Source organism: Macaca fascicularis, chromosome 3 (assembly GCF_037993035.2).
Source record: "Macaca fascicularis isolate 582-1 chromosome 3, T2T-MFA8v1.1".
NCBI classification, from domain to species: Eukaryota; Metazoa; Chordata; class Mammalia; order Primates; family Cercopithecidae; genus Macaca; species Macaca fascicularis.
The window spans coordinates 88,563,634-88,586,517 of record NC_088377.1 but is presented as its reverse complement, the minus strand read 5'-3'; the positions used below and the strand labels follow the sequence as shown (position 1 = coordinate 88,586,517).

The following is a 22,884-nucleotide window of genomic DNA, read 5'->3' as shown; positions in this document are numbered from 1 at the left end:
GCCTATGTGTGTATTGCATTAAAGTGTTTACATGTGTGTATGACATATGTAACTGGTAGTAGCTTTGAACTGGTAGGAGAAGGCAAAAATATTGATTTTGATCTTCACGGAATATTTATATGTTGACCAAAAAAAAAAAAAAAAAAACCAAACTGTAAAATACCTAAAGAGGTTTATTCTGATTCAATATGATGGACCATGGCCCTTGAAACAGTCTCAAGAGGTCCTAAGAAAGTGTGCCCAAGGTGGTCGGATGACAGTTTGCTTTTATACCTTGTAGGGAGACAGGAATTGTAGGTAAAATCATAAATCAATACATGGAAGGTGTACATTGGTTCAACCTAACAAGACAAGATATCTTGAAGTGGGGGCTTACAGGTTGATATGGTTTAGCTCTATGTTCCCACCCATATCTCATGGTGAATTGTAATCCCCACATGTTGAAGAAGGGGCCTGGTGGGAAGTGATTAAATCATGGGAACGGACTTCCCACTTGTTCTCATGATGGAGTTCTCATGAGATCTGGTTGTTTAAAAGGGTGTAGCACTTTACTCTCTCTCTCCTGTTCCATCATGGTAAGATGTGCTTGCTTCCCCTTCACCTTCCACCATGATTGTAAGTTTCCTGAGGCCTCCCAGCAATGTTTCCTGTACAGCTTGCAGAACTGCGAGTCAATTAAACCTCTTTTCTTAAAAAAATTATCCAATCTCAGGTAGTTCTTTGTAGCAATGTGGGAACAGACTAATACACAGGTCATAGGTGGATTCAAATATTTTATGGTTGGCAATTGATTGAAAGAATTAAGCTTTGTCTGAAGGCTAAAGCCAGTAAAAGGGAGTGTTTGAGTTAAGCTAAGGGGGTTGTGAAGGCCAAAGTTTTAGTTATGTAGATGAAGCCTCCAGTTAGTAACTTTAGAGAAAATAAATAACACCAAATGTTTCTGTTTGAACCTTAAAAGGTGTTAGATTCTTAGTTAATCTCTCCTAAATCCAGGAAAGTCCTGGCTGCATTAATGGAGATTCTCTACAGATGCAAATTTCCTTCATGAAATTTGGCTTTGCAGGGCCATTTTAAAACATATCAAAGAAATATATTTGAGATATAATATATGTATTTCCTTCAGAGTCTGCTATCTGTCACGTCAGTCAGGTTGGAATTTGATACCTTATTGCCACAGAGTCCATTCAGTCAGTCTTATGATCTCTGTTTTAACGTCAATAATGGTCAGTTGTGCCTAAACTCCAAAAGGGAGGGGGTATAACAATGTATGTTCATTCTCCCTTCCCTTCCCATCACAGCCTGGAATGCAGTTTTTCAGGTTTCTTTGTAGTCCCTTTAGCCAAGAGGGAGTGCATTCAGTCAGTTGGGAGACTTAGGTTTTTATTTTTGGTTTACATTAATAAATGTGTTTTTCTAAATTTTAGCTCTGTCAAGATTAAATGTATAATTTAAAAAATGCATCCCAATTTTTAAAAAATCTTTCAAGAGATTAAGGAACACACACATTCCAGACCATTTTCTGTTTTCTCAACTTGATGCTTAGGAAAGTGTTTTATAGGCATCAGGAGAACAAGAAGAGTGGGAAGCCTAATTGGCACATCCAACTCTGGAAACTTGGGATCCAAAGTCATTTATCGGGAGTAATTCTGTATGTGGCTCTGATAGGCCTTCTTGGAGAATTGATGAAAAGAAATTAAGGTGGCGTTCTTGGACACTCAAATGTAGACTCCTAAATAAAGTGGACAAAGTCTTCCCCTAACTTGAGAGCAGAGTGCCCAAGTAGATAGGGAAAACACCTCAGAGTAGAATAATCCCTAGGTTCGTTTTGTGGGTGCTGTATTTGGATCCTGGTTAGAGGTAAGCATAAAGGAAAGATTTTAGTTAGTTTCTTTAAAATGTCCTGTGGTTCTTCTGGAGAGAATTTGACACAATGTGCTCCACAGCAGGGCTATTGCAATAGAAGGTGCTACAATTTCTTTTTAAGAGCCCGCATGCATACACCAGGAAAATTTAAAAGATCAACGCTGGTAGCAAAGAGAATTCTTTCACTGATGATCTGTAGACTTGGAACCAATGTGAGTCATTAGGTGAGTGTTGAATGAAGTCATGGCATGCAGGATAACATGACTTAGTTCAGGCAGGGAAGTAAGACAGCCATAAAGGACCATTTCTGTGGGCTGCCGAGGACTCGGCCAGGGAAATGATGTAGACTTGAGGGAAGTCTCAGAGACTCTGCAAAGTGGGGCCTGAAAATACCAGAACAATGAGTTTATTCCCTGGTCTTTGAATTCCTCACGTCTTATGGTCAGAGCCTGGGGGAGCAGAGTAATATTCGTACTATCCCCGTGACTGTTAGTGGATCCTCAACTTCTCACCATTTCTGAAGCTGGTGTGACCAGAGGAAACAAGAGTTGGCCAAAAGATATGGCCAAAATATTCTAACAGAGCTTCAGGAGAGCATTATAGACATGGATCAAAGGGAAACTTTCAGGTGGATGGAAAATTAAAACAAAGAAGAATAGTCACTTTTTTAAAAATTTATTTTTTGAGATAGGGTTTTGCTCTGTCACCCAGGCTGGAGTGCAGTGGTGTGATCATGGCTCACTGCAACCTTCATCTTCTGGGCTCAATCAATCGTTCTTCCTCAGCCTTCTGAGTAGCTGGGACCACAAGAGTGTGACAGCATGCCCAGCTAATTTTTGTGGGTGTTTTGTTTTGTTTTGTTTTGTAGAGGTCAGTTCTTGGTAGGTTGCCTAGGCTGGTCTCGAACTCCTGGGCTCAAGCAACCAGCTCAATTCAGCCTCCCATAGTGCTGGAATTATAGGCATGAGCTACCTGCTCGGCCAATAGTCATTTTTCTTTTTATTTGTTTTCTTTCTGTTTTTATTTCTTCTTACTTTAAAGGAAAGTAAATTGTGTGTGTGTGAGGTTGTAGACTAAAATGTTTATCTCCCCTTAAATTCATGTTGAAGGTCTAATCCCTAATGTAATTGATGATATTTGCAGACAGGGCATTTTGGAGGTAATAGGTTTAGATGAGATCTTGAGGATGGAGTCCCCATGTAGAGATTAGCGTTCTTATTAGAAAAGGAAGAAATCGGAGCCCTCTCTCTGCCTATACACATACACCAAGGAAAGACCGATGAGCACATGGCAAGAAGACAGCTACAAGACAGGAAGAGGGCCCTCACCAGATACCACATCTGCTGGCACTTTGATCTGGGACCTCTCAGCCTCCAGAACTGTGAGAAATATTTATTGTGTAAGCCACCAATACATATACATATATAGAATACAGCCACCACCGAATCCTATCCAATCCCATTTTCTCTCAGGAAGAAAATATTTTGTGTGTTTTTAGTAGAGATGAAGTTTCACCATCTTGGCCAGGCTGGTCTTGAACTCCTCACCTCATGATCCACCCGCCTCAGCCTCCCAAAGTGCTTGGATTACGGGTGTGAGCCACTGCACTCAGCCCTGTCTTGGATTCTTTCTATGTATTTTCATGTGCTTACATTATTCCCCTTGGAGGTATGTTACTTAACCTCTGTGCCTCACTTTCTTCATCTCTAATGTGGATAATAATAGTTCACTTTCTAAGAAGCAATTATGGGTTTCCAATGAGATAGCATATATAAAGTCATTGCTACAGTGATGGGCACATTGAGAGTTTTCAAACTTTCTTCAGTCTGAATCTTGCTATATAGTTTGGTTTTATTTTCTGTTTTTTACACAAATGGAATCATGCTTTTCATGTCTTTGTGAAACCCGCTTTTTCATTTAGCAATATATCTAAGATATCTTTTATGTCCAAATATGTAGCTCTGCCTCCATCATTATTGTGTAATTTTGTGTGTGTGTGTATGTTTGTTTTGAGAGGGAGTCTTACTCTGTCACCCAGGCTGGATTGCAGTGGCACGATCTCAACTCACTGCAACCTCCGCCTCCCGGGTTCAAGCAATTCTGTCTTAGCCTCCTGAGTAACTGGGACTACATGTGCATGCCACCATGCCCAGCTACTTTTTATATTTTTAGTAGAGATGGGGTTTCACCATATTGATCAGGCTGGTCTCGAACTCTTGACCTCAGGTGATCCACCCATCTTGGCCTCCCAGTGTGTTGGGATTACAGGTGTGAGCCACCGCACCCAGTCATTATTGTGTAATATTTTATGGGATGACTATACCACAGAAAATTTACCATTTCATTTTGTTTAGTTTGCTGTCAATTCATCGGACAGATAATAAATACTTCAATAAACCCTGTTGCATAAACATATGGATTCTTCTCCAGGATAAATGCCTAGAAGAGGAATTCCTGCACAGAAGGCTATGGCCATCACTAATTTTGATAGACATTGTGGTTCTTAAAAAAAAATAACTTCAGGGACAAATTATGTGTTTCCTAACCATATGAATTTGGGTTTTTCTACTTTTATTTCAGTGAGGTCTGGGGACACAGCTTGTCATACTTAATGTGAGGCATGAGAATCCGATTGGTACCAGTGTGTATGGCCCCTTTGTTACTAACACTTTCATACACATTGTATCTACAACAGGAATGTGGAATCACAGTCCTGTCTCAGAAAGAGGGCACAGTTCACTATAGAATATAAAATTAGAGTTCATGTGGATTACAGATAGGAGTCCTAAAAATCCCCAGGTGTAAAGAACATAGTTATAGCAACCAGAATTGTTATTATAAGAAAATAAAATAAAATTTTCTGGGGGCAGTTAGGCTGCCTTCTTACTCTCTTCTTCCAGCCCACTGGGCACCCCTTTAGCAGCTGGTAACATTCTTAACAGAATTAGAGGACAGAAAGGAAAGCAAGCAATCTGCTTCATCCATGCCTTCAACAAGCCTGCACCAAGCCATCAGAATGCGATGTCCCTCTGACACTAACCATCTGTTCTCAAACTCTCCAGCCACTGTTGAGAACTCACTCTTATGTTTAGTGATTCTTAGTGTAAAGTAGCCTTTGCTTTTCTAGAAGAAAATTAAATAATGATGACCAAAGAGACAATGACTCTAGTACATTATTCCCTCAGCAAAAGCTCTTCAGATGTTTCAAGGCATTTATTTTATTGCCAATCATACTTTTCTTTCTTGAAATCTTATCTTCCCACGAAGATAAGGGAACTCTTTAACTCTTCTTTACACTATTTATACGATTTCTTTTCAAGTTTTCTATAGGCCACTTGGTGTGAAACGAAGAATTTTAAATGCATCCAATCAGATATTAGTTTTATAAAGTGTGGGTGTTTTTTCCTTTTGTTTTTGTTTTTTGGTTTGTTTTGAAATATGCTGGTGAATTCCAATAAGAAGTTTTCAACATTAGAAATGTGATACCATATTTACTGATTTATTAGGTACTTATTTTTGTTTGTTTTCCTTTTGTTTTAGCAATTCTCTGCAGAAAAGCAGATAACTTATTTCTCAATTCTAAATGCTATTTTGCCTTCACAGTCCTATATTAACACCCTGAAGTCATACTCTTCAAATAAGGGTGACACATTGTAAAGAAGGAAAATAGAGAGAGGAATGAAGAAAAACATGGAACGATAAGGAGATTAAAATATTTTTTTCTGAATGTCTCCCTAGTTTTAACTAGTTTGTAATTAATAAATCACTTGGAGTAGCCTGACGTATTTGATTATACAAACCACATTTTGTAAGTTTAGCTTGGATCGCAGGAAGTTTCAGTGCTCAAAGATAGATGTTTCTTTCTTTCTTTCTTTCTTTCTTTCTTTCTTTCTTTCTTTCTTTCTTTCTTTCTTTCTTTCTTTCTTTCTTTCTTTCTTTCTTTCTTTCTTTCTTTCTTTCTTTCTTTCTTTCTTTCTTTCTTTCTTTCTTTTTTTCTGGCTTGATCCTTTTTAAAATGGCCCAGGTGAGGGTTTCCTTGCACATACTTTAAGCAGTTTAGAGGTTAATTGTGGTCATGTATTATGGTTTAAAACTCTGTGTCTCCTGGGGTTTGAGTGCCAAGGAAGAGTGGTCAGGGGGAGATTTCAGTGAAGAATATTCCTCTTCCCACCCAACTTCAACTTAACATCGGAAATGTAGACAAGCAGATGAAGAATCCAGATGAGACCAACGTGCTAGCTTTATTATTAATAAAAACGAGTCTGAGTGACATGGTTTAGATATAGGACAAATGGTCTTGCTGAAACTTCTCGAATGGGGCTAACTCAGCCAGTCACAGGGCATGCTGAGCAGGAGCATCTCTGGTGGAGACTGCCCTGAGAAACACCTTCCTCAGGAAGAGACTGAACCAAACCTGGGAAGCCAGGAGTATAACTCTGAGGAAGTTCTTTGACATGATAGCAGGAGGGGTGAAACATATGTGATAGTTTCACCATCACATTTGACTATTTTTTTATTGTGATAAAATACACTTAACTTGACATTTACCATTTTAATCACAAGGTGCACTTTTAATGCAAACCTTTTAAAGTGCACAATTCAGTGGCAATAAGCACCTTCACAGTGTTGTACAGCCACTACCACTATCACCAGAACATTTTCATCACTTCTCCAAAAAACTCCTTATGCATTAAGTAGTCACTCCCCTGCCCCCCCCAGCCTTTGGCAACCACCAGTCTGCATCCAGTCTCTATGGATTTATCTACTCTAGATGTTTCATATACATGAAATCACACAATATTTGGCCTTTTGTATCTGGCTTCTTTCATTTTGCATAGTGTCTCCAAGCTTCATTCATGTTGTAGAATGGATCAGAACTTCACTTTTTATGGCTGAATAATACTCCATTGTATGAATATATCACATTTTGTCTGTTAATCTGTTGGTGAACATTTGAATTGTTTCCACCTTTTGGCTTTTGTAAATAATATGCTGTGAACATTTGTTTACAGGCTTTGGCTTGAACTTCTGCTTTCAGTTCTTTTGTGCATATATGCAGGAGTGAAATTGCCTGTGTTTTGTGGTAATTTTATATTTAAATTTTGAGGAATCACTAAGCTTTTCCACCGCAGCTGCACCATTTTACATTTCTACCAGGAAGGTATGAGGGTTCCAGTCTCTCTACATCCTCCCCAATACTTGTTTTCCTTTTTGTACTCATACAGCCATCCTAGTGTGTGTGAAATGGTAGTTGATTGTGGTTTCGATCTGCGTTTCCCTGATGACTAAGGATTTTGAATGCCTTTTCATGTGCTTGTTGGCCATTTGGATAACTTCTTTGGTAAAATGTCTTTTCAAGTTTTTTGACCATTTCTTAATTGACTTGTTTGACTTTTTGTTACTGAGTTGTAAGTGCTCTCTGTGTATTCTGAATAGACCCCATCATATATATAATTCACAAATATTTTCTTCCTTTCTATGGATTGTCTTTTCCCTCTCTTGATAGAATCCTTCAATGTATAAAATTTTTAGATGAAATCCAACTTATCTATCCTTCTTTTGTTCCTTATGCTTTTGATGTCATATCTAAGAAAACATTGCCAAAGCTAAGATCATAAAAATTTATCCCATGTTTTCTTCTAAGAGTTTCATAGTTTTAGCTCTGAAATCTCACTAATTTTCCAAAAATAAAACAAAACCAAAACTTTTTCTAAACATCAACTTTACTGAAGTGTAATTTACATATGATAAAATGCACTCATACCATTTGACCCAGCAATCCCATTACTGGGTATATACCCGAAGGATTATAAATCATTCTACTATAAAGACACATGCACACGTATGTTTATTGCAGCACTATCTACAATAGCAAAGACTTGAAACCAACCCAAATCCCCATTAGTGATAGACTGGATAAAGAAGATGTAGCACATATACACCATGGAACACTATGAAGCCATAAAAAAGAATGATCATGTCCTTTGCAGGGACATGGACGAACCAAACACTGCATGTTCTCACTCATAAGTGGGAGTAGAACAACGAGAACACATGGATACAGGGAGGGGAACATCACACACCGGGTCCTATTGGGGGATGGGAGGCAAGGGGAGGGAGAGCATTAGAACAAATACCTGATGCATGTAGGACTTAAAACCTAGGTGATGGATTGATAGGTGCAGCAAACCACCATGGCACATGTATACCTATGTAACAAACCTGCACATTCTGCACATGTATACCAGAACTTAAAGTAAAATTTTAAAAATGCACTCATTTTAAGTATACAATTTAATGAGTTAGGCAATTGTCTACCCCAATAAAGACATGAACATTTCCATTACCCCAGAAAGCTTCCTTGACCCCCTTGCAGTCAGTCTTCCCGACCCTCCCATCTAGACAATCACTGATCTGATTTCTATCACTATCACTATAGATGAGCTTTATCTGGTCTAGAATCTCAAATAAACAAAATCATACAAATGATATACTCCTTTGTGTCAGATTTCTTTTTCTCAGCATAATATTTTTTGATTCATTTATGTTGTTGCTTCTATTAGTAAGTTGCTCCATTTTATTACTTAGTAGTATTCAATTGGATGGATATACTACAACTTATTTATCCTTTTACCTTTTGGGATGAATAGTGTTTTTTTTTTTTAATAAAAATAACGTTTGTGTATCCCCTTTATTATAAAACCAAAACAGGTTTTGGATAGAAAAATTAAAACATGTAGGCCACAAAGAGACAAAAAATTATAAAACTCTTATTTTACTATGGAAACGTTAACACTTTGATGTATAGCTTCAAAACTCTTTCCGGGACTGTGTATAGGTACATTTGTATTTATAAGATATTTGAAACTTTTTCCAATTTTTTTCTTGAAATTTACCTAAACCTCCAATGCCGAAATTAAAAAAAAAAAAAAAAAAAAAAGCACTAAGGTCCCCTAATGAGACTAGATACTTTAACCCAAGACTTAGTAAGAAATGACAGAATCCTCACCCCCATGGCCAGGCACCATCCCAATGCTCCTTCCTTCAGGGTCTGTATAAGCAGAGGAAGGGGGAAGTATTGAGGTTGTTAGCTTTGTAGGTTATTTAGATTTAGAGTAAGAATAATTTTGTGTGTGTCTTTTTGTCTAGTGAGGTGGTCGTGCACTTTCCTCTTCAAAGTCAAGTGAGGCAGCTCCAAGGAAATTACTGAAGCAGCTTGGGAGTATTTGCAACAAGGAATGATTAGCCTATGCTCCCATTGGATGTCTACTCAGGTGGCAGACTGGCTTGCCTGACTCTGCCTAATTGGAAAAGGAAATGAACCAGAGAGCAGGGTACCAAGAGGGGGTGTCAGTGGGGCCGCTTGCATCTGCACAATGGCACTGGCATGTCCGGAAGGCCTGTGCCTCCTGTGTGCTCACGGCGGAACCACAGAAGGTACCAGCGGAGAGATCATCTTGCTCCACTTAGAAGGGGATCCAGGAGGAAAGCCCATGTGATTGTGTATGGCGGAAATTGACAGGGCATGGAAGGGTGGATCTATCACATCAGGGAAGTGTGCAGTTGGCAGGCATAGTGAGGCTCCGCTAGGGGCTCTTGAAGGGTCTGCATTTGGATACCCACTCCGTAGAGGGCAGTGCTGTCAGCGTGTTTTAGCCAGAGCAGCAAAGACTCCAGCAAGGAGATGACTGTGACCATGGCCAAATCATCAAGGAAAAAGACGGTCTCTCTTGTCTCCTCCCCTTAAGGAGAAAAGCAGGCCCTCCCTTCACCTTCCAAATGTCTCAAGCTGACAACCAGGGGGCAGGTGATGACATTGGAGTTGGATTGAGATTGGAAATTTAAAATGGAGAATATTTGATAGCTGAAAGTAACTAGAAATATATGGGATCTGATGCTGTTAAAGGAAAAAGGAATGGGACCCAAAAGGCTTTGTGGAAAGCAGTATGTAGAAGGAAAAAAAATCTGATATTAAAAATAACTATTACACAAACATAACAACACACTAGTACTATTATTATACTTGTATTCTTTAGTAAACTGTTTTATATAAAACTTAGCAATGTATAGTGAACACTGACCATGACTATGTGTATTCATCTAAGACATCATGTTTAATAGTGGAATCGTATTCCATTACATGCGGGTACCACAATTTAGAGGGAGACATTCACAGTGTTTTCATTCTTTTAGGACAAATATCATTATCATTAATATTTGCACACACTCTTAAATAATTCCTTAGGTGACAATCTAGAAATAGAATTGCTAGATCAAAGATATATGTCTAACTATTAACAAAATGCCCAATAATATTATACTAGCTTATGTAACCACCAACACTAAGAAAGCCTTCTATTTTTTATTTTTTATTTTTTGACCAGTTAGTTAGATTTCTTTTGTGAACTGTCCCTCACCCCAATCCCATTGTATTGTTTGTATGAAGCAGGCTGGCTACGCAGAACATATGGCTCTGCACTTCACTAGCCACATATATCTGTAGTCCACGTTTAGTTAACAGGGATACTTGCAAATTCATTGTTGCCCTATGCCTTTCAGAAGCTTGGCCACATAAACAGGAATTCATGGAGGGCTAATCTTTCCCTCACAGATACTTCGAATTTCATTGTTGCATCAAGCCAGCTGATTTGGGAGCTGAGTTCCTGGATAGGCATACTATCCATAGTGTTTTACCAGAGTGAAATCACAGGTGATATCATCATTCTATTTTAAGAGAAGTTATAAGCATCCACTCTGTGAAATCTGTCACATGTATAGAAAGAGGATACTGCCTGTTTTTTTTTAGATGGAATCTCACTCTGTCACCCAGGCTGGAGTGAGTGGCACGATCTTGGCTCACTGCAACCTCCGCCTCCTGGGTACAAGCAATTCTCCTGCCTCAGCCTTCCAGGTACCCGGGATTACAGGTGCACACCACTACACCCGGCTAATTTTTGTATATTTTTTTTAGTAGTGACAGGGTTTCACCATGTTGACCAGACTGGACTCGAACTCCTGACCTCAGGTGATCTGCCTGCCTCGGCCTCCCAAAGTGCTGGGATTACAGGCCTGTGTGAGCCACTGCACCCGGCCTACTTCATTTTTTTATTCAAGTCTCCTTTCTATGAGGAGACCTGGGGAAATTACCTTTAGTCTCACTGTAAGAAATGGTTGTTCTTTTCCTGAACTAATTTTATTTAATTATATGGATACTATGACACTTTAAAGGCATTTTTAGGAAAATCAGGTTTTGGCCCACATTCAGCAAGAGGAAAATATTTCATGGCATACATTCATGTAACTTTTTCATTCTGGCTGAGGGCTACTTTGCTCAACTTTTCCTTCTTTCCTTCCTTCCTTCCTTCCTTCCTTCCTTCCTTCCTTCCTTCCTTCCTTCCTTCCTTCCTTCCTTTCTTCCTTCCTTCCTTCCTTCCTTCCTTTCTTCCTTCCTTCCTTCCTTCTTTCCTTTCTTTCTTTCTCTTTCTTTCTTTCTTTTTCTTTCTTTCTTCTTTCTCTCTCTCTCTCTCTTCCTTCCTTCCTTCCCTCCCTCTCTCTCTCTCCTTCCTTCCTTCCCTCCTTCTTTCCTTCCTTCCTTCCTTCCTTCCTTCCTTCCTTCCTTCCTTCCTTCCTTCTTTCTTTGTTTCTTTCCTTTCTTTTGACAGGGTCTTGCTTTGTGGCCCAGGCTAAAGTACAGTGGCACCAGAAGGGCTCACCGCAGCTCTGACCTCCTGGACTCAGGTGATCCTCCCACCTCAGCCTCCTGAGTAGCTGGGACTACAGGCACGTGCCACCACATCCAGCTAATTTTTGTACTTTTTGAACAAGATGATGTCTTTTGTAGGGACATGAATGAAGCTGGAAGCCATTATCCTTAGCAAACTAACACAGAAACAGAAAACCAAACACCGCCTGGTCTCACTTATAAGTGGGAGCTAAATGATGAGAACACATGGCCGATAAAGGGGAACAACACATACTGGGGCCTATTGAGAATCATGGGTGGGAGGCGGGAGAGGATCAGAAAAATAACTAATGGGTACTAGACTTAATACCTGGGTGATGAAATAATCTGTACAACAAACCCCCAAGACACACATTTACCTATGTAACAAACATGCACATGTACCCCTGGACTTAAAAATTCAAAATAAATTTTTTTTAACTTTTTGTAGAGATGAGGTCTCCCTGTATTGCGCAGGCTGGTCTTGAACTCCTAAGCTCAAGTGATCCTCCCACCTCAGACTCCCAAGGTGCTGGGAATATAGGCATTCCTGTGCCCGGCCTCATATATTTCCTTTTTTATCTTGAAATACAAACACATCTTTCTTGTCCTCCTTGAGTCCTCTTTTAAGTAAGTTTGGAATAAATAAATAACATTTATTTTAGGTTGGTACAAAAGTACATTACTTTTAATGACAAAAACCACAATAACTTTTGCACCAATCTAATAATATAAAGTGATCAAAAGATAAATCCCTTAAAAATAAGAAAACTGTTGCGAGGCCGAGGCGGGCCGATCAGGAGGTCAGGAAATCGAGACCATTCTGGCTAACACAGTGAAATACCGTCTCTGCTAAAAAGCACAAAAAAATTCATGGTGCGTGGTGACAGGCGCCTGTAGTCCCAGCTACTTGGGAGGCTGAGGCAAGAGAATGGCATGAACCTGGGAGGCAGAGCTTGCAGTGAGCTGAGATTGCGCCACTGCATTCCAGCCTGGGCTACAGAGTGAAACTCTGTCTCAAAAAAAAAAAGAAAAGAAAAGAAAAGAAAAAGAAAAGAAAACTGGGGCTGAAGTAGCAGGGAACTTCTTTCTAGACACAGAGGCAGATGGGAGGGCCTGTTAGGAAGAGGGCTAATAATTGGGGATAAAGACATTTAGATGCCGTCACATTTCAGTTTGGGCTTTTTAACTGGAAAGACGCTTTACTTCGCAGTTCTTTAAAGGAATCACAGGCTTTGTGATAGAGGAGGGGAGGCTGAAAAATTCCTGTGCGCTGTTCAGCTAGAAAACAACGTGAGGCCCCTGTGAGAAGAGGCAGATGGCTGCGTGCTTGAGACCAGCTAGCTCTCAATTCCACATTCCAAAAACAGAATGACGAAGAGTCCCTCAGGCTTTTCCCTACACTGGTCAGGAGGGTCTGAGAGGGGAAGGGCAGAGCGAGAGGCAGGACAGGATCTCGATGGTTATTGGCCAGGGGAAGGTGCGTCTGTGCCTGGAGCACTTCTTGCTCTGTGTTTCTTAGAAAGTATGGAGGCAAGCACCGGCAAGCACTGAGCAGAAGGGGAGGGCGCAGAGCATCGCTTTCTCTTTGGCGGTTGTTCATTTTCCGCAGTCCTTGTTTTAGACTATTTCTTCAATTGATGAGTGATTTTGGTTTTGTTTTTTTGATTTTAAAATGTTTAACCAACAACTAAAAATCATATGTATTCAAGGTTACATGATGATTTGCGATACCTATGTATAGTGTAATGATTACCACAATCAAGTTAATTAACAGGTCCATCACCACCCACAGTTACTTTGTGTGTGTGTGTGTGTGTGTGTGTGTGTGTCGAGGACACTTTAAATCTTTTCAAACTTCACCTAAATATACAGTATTATTAACTATAGCCACCATTAGACTTCCAGAACTTATTCATCTTATAACTGAAACTTTGTACCTGTTGACCAACACCTCTCCATTGTCCTCACCACCGGCCTCTGGCAGCCACTCTTCTACTCTCTATTTCTACTCTCTTTTCCACATATGAGTGAGATCATGCAGTATTTGTCTTTCCATGGCTCACTGACTTCACTCAGTATCATGCTCTCCATGTTTGTCTGTGATGTCAACCAATAGCAGGCTATTTCTTTTTAAGGTTGAATAATATTCCATCATATATATATATGTGTGTGTATATATATATGTACACATACACACACACACATATACATATCATGTTTTCTTTATCCATTCATCTGTAAATGGACACTTAGGTTGTTTCTATGTCTTGGCTGTTATGAATGCTGCAATGAACATGAATTGAAATACTGATTTCATTTCTTTTGGACATATATTCAGAAATGGTTGGATCATATGGTAGTTCTATTTTTTTTAATTTTTAAAGGAAACTCCATACTGTTTTCCTTAATGGCCGTACCAATTACATTTCCATCAACAATGCAAAAGGGTTCAATTTTCTGATAAGAGTGATTTTTAAGACTGGACACAGTAGCTCATACCTTAAATCCCAGCATTTTGGGAGACCTCCCAAAGTGCTGGGATTATAGGTGTGAAGCGGGAAGATCTCTTGAGCTCAGGAATTTGAGACCAGTCTGGGTAACATAGGGAGACCTTGTCTCTACTAAAAGTTTTTAAAAATTAGTCAGACACGGTGGTGCACACCTGTAGTCCCAGCTACTTAGGAGGCTGAGGTAGGAGAACCACTTGAGCCCAGAAGTTCATGACTGCAGTAAGCTATGCTTGCACCACTGCACTCCAACCTGGGCAACAGAGTGAGACCCTGTCTAAAAAAAAAAAAAAAAAAAAAAGAGTGATTTGGACTTAGATCTGTTTTCTAAAAGATGAATTTCTCCTTTAATACATATAAAATAATTTTAAAAGAGGAACAGTAAATTTTTTAAAAAGGATTAGGTTGGGTGGAGGCTATGGTACTTGTTCCTGGTTGCATACACACAAATACCAAACACCATGCTTCTTATTCTTCTCTTCACTCAGGATAGGCTCAGCTGTAGCAAAGTACATCGAATCTCAGAGGCTTCAAAAGACTAAAGTTTCTTTCTCACTCATGCCACACATCTACTGAGGGTCATGTGGGGTTCTGCTGAGTGATGTTCTCCATCCAGGATCCCAACCAGGTTCCCAGCTGGTAGAGCAGCCTCCACCTGGAACATTGCCTAAGATATTGGAAGGGTACACCAAGGCAATGGTAAAGCTCAAAGTGGCTCCTAATGGCTGGCCAGAATCAGCCTTCATATCTCCTTGGCCAAAGCAAGTCTCTTGGCCACAGCTAATTCCCAGCAGGTGAAGACATGATTTCTTCCATCCAGAAAGAGAGAAAGCCAGAACATCTTGAACAGCTCTGGTGACTATCATATCCTTTTCTTTTAAGCTAAATATGAGATTCTTTTATAGCAACTATGGCAATCAAGGTGTCACAGTGGAGTTTACCTTGCAGAATTGGGCCACTCTAAGTGACCACCTGTTGCCTCAAAGGGTAACAGGTCTAATAGAAAGAAGTGTACTCCAGAATTGTAAGTCTTCTAGATTCTGCAACTGGAAGAGTAAGTGGATAAGAATAGCCAAGAACGTGTAAAGGAAGAATTTGTGAAAGTTGATTTGTAATGAGGACAATCATAAATTCTTCCTGAGTTAGGTCTCCTTATCTGCAAGATTCCCATCTGCCAAGGGGGACAAGATACAACATGGGAATCCCAACGGATGTGGATGCGAAGTAGAGGTAAATTTGCCTCTTCTAGACACACAATATCTGGTAGAAGAAATGGAGAAAAAGGCAAGGGCAGACAACCAGAGGGAGGGGTAGTGATTCTGGGGAAAACAGAAGGTAGAGTATATTCATTCTAATTTAATAAAACTATGGAAGGTGACCCTCTTGAAGGCTGTCTCCACACCCACCAATCAAGGCTCTATCAATGTAAACTGACAATCCATCATGGTAGTGCCCAGAGATCCATGTTTATTTATCATGTTATGGACAGATTGGCATAGGCCCTGAGGGATACTCAAAGGCCAGTGGAACTGCTGTGAGGCCCTTGTGCTGGGGTGATATCTAGCATAGCAGACTCCTCTAGGTTGATATCCTGGGCCAGAGGGAACAACTGGACAATGTCACATTGGTTCTGAGAGGTACATGGCACTTGCATGAGCCAGACTGGAGTTAAGTCAGCCAGGGAGGCTGTCAGGCCCTAACCACATCAAGGATGGCCATATCATTTTCCTCTAGGGACCAGCTTGAGCTGCAAATGACCAATAGGACAAATGGTGTCATCCAGAGGACCCAACCACCCAGATCTGAGACACAGTAAGCCTCCTTCATCCACCCAGACATACGTTAGGAAACTGAAAGAGGAAGAGAGGAGCCCCCCAGAGACTGGGTTTTTGTGTAGAAGGAACTGAATAATTTAAAGAATGTTCAGTTTCTGAAGTCAGACTGAGATGAATGAATGGAGATGAGGGGTCACAAGGAAGATCAGCTCACCGAGAGCGGTAGTTCTCAACCCCAGCTGTACATTGCACTTGAGAAATGCCCAGAGCTTTCAGAAAACACTACCCCCCACCCCTAACCACAACTATTATGTTGGAATTGCTGGTGGTGGGCTTAGATGTGGGTGTAGGTGCATATGTATGCAACAACACATATGTATGTAATTTCTCCAATGTTTATAATGTACAAATATGAATTATCTGATCAAAATAAACAGTGTCACTAAAGGGCATGCCCTGGCAGATGCTCAGGGCTGGTGGAATTGGCTCCAGAACTTTTGCTGTTGACTCCCATTCCCCACTGGGAAAAGCCTAATACCTGACTCCCTGAACCTGGCCTTTAGCTTCAGGCTCTAAAGTCAGATCCCTTCCTTCTCCCTCTGCCTCAGTCTCCATCGACTCAACTAGTCCTGCCACCTCTTTCCTGCTTGACCCAGCCCTAGCACCATACTCACTGGGGTGGCCATTATAGGCAGCTCAATGTAGACCAGTCAGTGTTTTGGCTGGAAAACAGACAGATGTCGCTGAAAGAAGCTGATAGATTTTTCTCAGGACTGGCAGTTATCCACCATGAGGATGAAGGCCACATGGGGTATGGTCAAGGAGTGAGTGCACATCCAGTGAACTGGCTGATTCCTGCTGTGGCATGTGCAACCTGCAGGCCCATGGATGTCAGATCTTCTACAGAAGGGAAGCCAGAATTCTAGATTTTTATCTGAAATTTATCAACATTTAAATACCAGTAAGGCATTCATTTTTTCTTAGATTGTATGTGCCAAATGAAAAATAAACCTATTTGTGAGTTAGTCCCAGCCCCAGACTCTGGCCCTGGCCCCTGGAAAGCCTCTGGAACAGTAGGGATTGCTGGAAGAAGGATGTGTGGAGGCCAAGGATCTGCTGCGCCTTTCCAGTCAGGTGGGTCACAATGAGACGGTTAAGTGTTTGAGCAGACTATGACCACACTAAAAGTGATGCTTCCCCTGGGGCAGTTTTACAAGAAAGATAATAAAAACCAACAACAAAAACAATGATGGTTATAATTTGGTTTTGCATAACTGCTTTAAGGAGGCCCTCAAAGCTTTACAGAATTCTTTAACCCTTTCAACATCTCTATGGGGGAGGAATATGGAAAGTGAAACCTTCATTTTATAGCTAGAGAAACAAATGTGGGGAAAAAAGCCACTAAACCACCAAAAATCTCACATTTTTTTCAGAGGTGGATACAAATCCAGGCTTAAGGACAATATTTTGTTGGTTATTTTGAATCCACTTAAGAAAAGAAAAATTTCAACATGACTTATTTGCTCACATCATCCCTCATAATTCTCACATCCCCTCCAGCCATCCACTCACATCCCCTTGTGCCCATATTTCTGGGCTAAGTTCAGGTCGGTTGCTTTCCATGAAACCTTGCTGGGCTGTCTCAGGTCTCAGCTGACTCTCCCTCCATCCTTTGTGCCCTGGTATTTAGCATGAGGACAATTCATATCACAATTAGTCATGCCTGGTCTCCAGACCAGTTGATCTACCTACTGCTTGACACTGTGTTATTGCTCTGCGTTTTTATTGTGCTTTTTAAATGCTGCTTAACTCCTGTAACTCCTTCAAGGTTGGGATAGAATTTCATACAATGGCTTCTAGGTCCCTCTCAGGGCCTTGGACAGAGCAGGTCTCAGAACATATTTCTCCCATTGCTTCCTTTATCTTAGCATCTGCTTTCAGTTCTCTAAAACAATAGAGTTAAGAAAACAACTGGGTGTGAACAAGCTCCTTGCCAGTTTTATGAATTGCACAAGTCTCCAACTTCTCTGAACTTCAGTTTCCTCAACTGTAAGTTGGCGATAATAGTCCCTGCTTCCTAAGGCTATGGTAAGGATGGAATAATTTAGGGTATATAAAAATGCTAGAACACCATTCTAAACACAGCTAGCATTTTCTACATGTTAGCTGGCTTTTTTGTTTGCTTGTTTTTTGTTTTGTTTTGTTTTGTAAGACTTAACTTTTTAAAAGCAGTTGTACATTCACAGCAAAATTCAGAGGAAAGTAAAGAGTTTCCCATGTGGCTCTTGCCCCTACATATGCATATCCTGCACTATTATCAACATCCCCTATCACAGGGGTCCCCAACCCTCAGGCCACAGAAGACCAGTACCAGTCTGTGGCCTGTTAGGAATTGGACTGCACAGTAGGAGGTGAGCAGTGGACCAGCCAGCATTACTGCCTGAGCTCCATGGTCTGCCAGATCAGCTGTGGCATTAGATTCTCATAGGAGCTAACCCTACCGTGAATTGCTCATGTGAGGGATCTAGGTTGCACGCTCCTTATGAGAATCTAATGTCTGATGATCTGAGATGGAACAGTTCACCCCAAAACCATCCCCCAAACCACCCCTGTCTGTGGAAAAATTGTCTCCCCGCAAACTGGTCCCTGGTGCCAAAAAAGTTGGGGACAGCTGCCCTACCAGAATGGTACACTTGTTACAACCAATCTACCTGCTGCATTGACACATCATTCTCACCCAGAGACCATAGTTTACATCAGGGTTCACTCTTGGTGTTACACATTCTGTGGGTTTGGACAAATGTATAAGGACACGTATCTACCATTATAGTGTCATACACAGTAGTCTCACTGCCCTAAACATTTTCTATGCACCACCTATTTTTTCCTCCTTCCCCTCAAACTCCTGACAACCACTGTTTTTCCTTTACCAGAATGTCATATAGTTGGAATCATACAGTATGTAGCCCTTTCCCATTGGCTTCTTTCACTTAATAATATGGGTTTAAGTTTCCTCTGTGTCCTTTCATGGCTGGGTAGCTTTTCCTTTTGTGATGAATAATATTCTGTTTTCTGGATGTACCACAGTTTTATTTATCCATTCACCCCAACAGACATCTTGATTGCTTCCACATTTTGACCATTATGAATAACTGCGAACCTACACCCATATGTGAGTTTGTACATGATCAAGAGTTTTAAACTCCTTTGGGTTAATTCCAAGGATTGCTGGATTGTATAGTAAGAGTAGCTTTAGTTTTATAAGAAACTGTCAAATTGTCTTCTAAAGTGGCTGTACCATTTCAAACTCCCGTCAGCAATGAAAGAGAGTTCCTGTTGTTTCACCTCCTTGTCAGCATTTGATATTGTCAACGTTCTGAATTTTGGCCATTTGAATAGACATGCACTGGAATCTCATTGTTATTTTAATTTGTATTACATATAGTGTGGAAAATCTTTTCATATGCTTATTTGCCACCTGTACATCTTCTTTGTTAAAGTGTTTGGCACATTTTTAAATCTGGTTGTTTATTTTCTTTTTGTTGAGTTTTAGGAGTTTTTCGTATGTTTTGATAACAACCCCTTATCAGATAAGTCTTTTGCAAACATTTCCTCCCAGTCTCTGGCTTGTCTTTTCATTCTCTTGACAGTGTCTTCCACAGAGCAGAAGTTTTGAAATTTAATGAAGGTCAGCTTATCAATTGTTTTTAAATTATTCTACATTCTTATTATTAGACTAGTGTCAGAGGTACTAAAACTTGCCCTAGTTAAAATGCAGCAGTAAACTTTTAATCTTTTTAGATCCCACACTAATATTTTGGGAGTTTCATTTTATGACATATTCTCTGGTTTTGGATTACTTTCATTCATCCGTTCTTTTAAAAAAAAAAAAAAACAAAAAACAAAAAATACGTATTTAGCGCTTACTATAGGTCCAACATAGGGGAAACCACAGTGAATAAGATATGCAAGATTCCTGCATCCACAAGGCACTTCCAGTCTGGCAGGAATGAGGGTAGTAAACCAATTATTATAGGTGGGATAAATTTTGTAAATGGAGAAAAAGCAAGTGCCATGAAGGGCATAGCAGATGGGACTAACCTGATCCAGAGGGTCATAGAATACCTCCCTTAACCTCGAAAAATCTCCATAAAATTCCCATGACAATATAGGGCTAAGGGATATTGGTATTAGCAGGAAAGCTCCAAGCGTTAAAGCTTCAATGGTTGAAATAAATTGACCAAAATTGAAAACAGTAACAAGTCCAAAAACTTGTTCACTTTCGCCTATGAAGTTTAGATGAAGACAGAGAAGGAATTACTGAAAGCCCAGCTACGCAGCATCACACATGCCAACCATCCTGCCATGTCCCAACCAACTTGCCACTCAGGAAGTGGCAGAGATGGGAAAACTGCAGTATTGGCTATAGCTTCCAGAAGACACCTATATGCACCATAAGAACCAGGACTTCTCATCCTGGGCAACTGTCAGAGTATAGAGGTTTTTGTGTGTAGCTGGGTGCCCTCCAACAGGCGTTCTCAGCATCCCTGTATTACAATTACAGTCCCTTGTCCTCCTCTTGGCTTATCTCTGAGTACTCCCCTGCAATGACCAGAGCGGAGGTATCAGAATAATAGCAGAGATAGACTTAGCTGGGCTGTCACCCAGAAATTACCATAAAACAGATTCATGCTCAAGAGCCTAACAGTGCTGCTTTTGAGCTCCTGGTCCCCCAGTGAGTTATGTATCCACCTTGGATACCTCACTGTCACCTGACTAACTTACCATGACACCTGGGATTGAATCCCAAACTAAACATCTTTTGAGGTGACAGAACATTCCACTACCCTCTTCTGCTATATAACATTTCAAATCGTCAGCACTCTTCTAGCTAGACTTTGGCCTAGAAATGGAAGTTCACACATGCTAAGAGAATGGCTGTTGGTTTAATAATTTCAGTCCTACTGGAAATACCAAAGTTGTCTGGGCCTAGTTCAAGTCATAATAATATATTGGGGCTTGTTTTTGACATTTTATGTGAAACTCTCCAAAAGCCCAAGGAAAATAAGAACTCACTAAACCTCTTCATGCCCTTAGGAAGGAAAAGGAAGTTTTGAATTCTTCTCTCCCGGTTATAAATATTAAAGTATATGCAGGAAGAAAAATAAACCGTTGCTTCATCAAGGCTCCCTGGTTGCTAGGAGCTGGAAGCCAGCATGGCTGAAATGCAAAAGGAAGGATTCAATGTAAAACGGACAGTAGAAAGGGCCAGGCCTCACAGCACAGATCATGGTGGCAACCTTGGTTTAAGAACAAGGCTAAAGAAGGGTGTGAAGGAGAAATTTGGCTGGGAATAATGCATTCAAATTTCAGTTTTAACAGATTACTGTGTTCTGCAGCAAAGGAGCTGAAGACAGAGACTGAACACAAGAAAGCCTGTAGGGAGGCAAGTGCAGTGGCCTGGGTGACAGATCCTGGTGGCCTGGGCTGCAACAGCAGTTGTAGATGTAGAGAGAAGACAGTAGATTTCAGAGGACAGGTCCCCACTATCCCCAGGTCGATGGTGGGTTGGTTTAGTGGAAAAGGTAGAAGATGGTGTCAAGAATGTCATTTAACAGCTGGGAGAGGAAGATGTGGCACTGAGTCCAGAGAAGTAGGGGGATAGCCAACAGCGTGGTGCCACAGAAGCTCAGGAGTGGAGACGAAATATTCCCAGGAGGTTATCATAATGTTAAGTGGGTGACTACGACCTGCATCCTCTGTGGATGGATCCTGCCCACCATGCCCTAAGATTAAATCACACCAACTATAGTAAGAAGTTACCTTTTGAAGAGTCCTGATTAGGTGCCAGGCACGATACAACTTATATAGTCTTCGTTACCTAATTCAATATTCTAAAAGACAACTTCTGTCAGACAGGTTTGATTGTTAATCTTCACTTTCAGAAGGGGACACTGAGGCTCCAAGAGAGCATACAGGGTACAGAAGGCCACTTGGCTGGTCACAACAGAGCCTGGATGCTCATCTAGACCTTTCTGACTCCAAAGCCCAAATTCTTAACCACAATGTTTTGCTGCTTCTTCACAAAGAGTCTAAACATGAAATGCCTAGGAGTTCAACTGAAATAAATAATTTAGTTTCACAGAGGAAAAGAGAGATAATAAACCATATTTCTAAAGCAGCAGGGAACTTTACAAATATGTGTTATTGGTCATTGGGGGTCTGGGTGACATACCGTCCCTGGATCAGCACAATATTGTGTGCTGTTTATTAGAAAAATAACTCACTTCGCCTCTCATTGATTGGTATGTTTGTAGCACGTAAGTTATGAAGGACAGCACACATACCCACAACAACAAATGGAAAAGTAATGATCTGCTTCATTGACAGAGAACAATTTACCTTTCCCCTAAATGAAATGTTATTATTAGAATTTGAAGTGCATTAACATAAAGGAAATGCATTGAGGAAATGCTTTTTGCAGTCCCTACATGTGTTGAACATCTGAGCAGTACCCCCAGGTAGTCCCAGCTCTCATTTTGGCCAATAGCTAAGAAGGATTGCTTAGGGGAAGATGAACTCAGCAGTGATTGTATCTAAATACCATGAAAAGCACAGACAAAAAAGAATGCAGTAAGGGGATGGAGGTTAAACACAGATTTAATGAAAAGAAAAAAAATTATTGAGGCAGCGACATTGGGTGGTGGAAAGGGACTGTACAGTAAGAAAAAGGTGGCTCTGTTTCAATCTTTGCCATCAACAAGTATTTTAAATTCCGTGTCGCTAAATGTTAAAAAAGGACAGCAGTCCTGGGCCTGAATACTGCCTGCTTTCATTTATTTACAGAGTTAGCATTCTTTGTTAGAGAAAGGGGAACATGGGAAGGAAATGAGCGGCTTTAGTGCTGTGTGGGCCATTCGTGGGCATTGCCATGACAGGCTTGCATGGCAAATCGTGAGACTTTAATAACAAGAGCTTTGATTTGGATTTTAATTTTCCAAAAGTGTAAGTCAGT

General features: G+C 40.5%; 1 long non-coding RNA gene across 1 annotated transcript in view; it reads left to right on the top strand.

The window, feature by feature from the left end:
* LOC141410010 (uncharacterized) overlaps positions 1-22,884 on the top strand; it is an 87,181-nt gene that overhangs the window by 32,530 nt on the left and 31,767 nt on the right. The gene's annotated exons all lie outside the window — the stretch shown is intronic.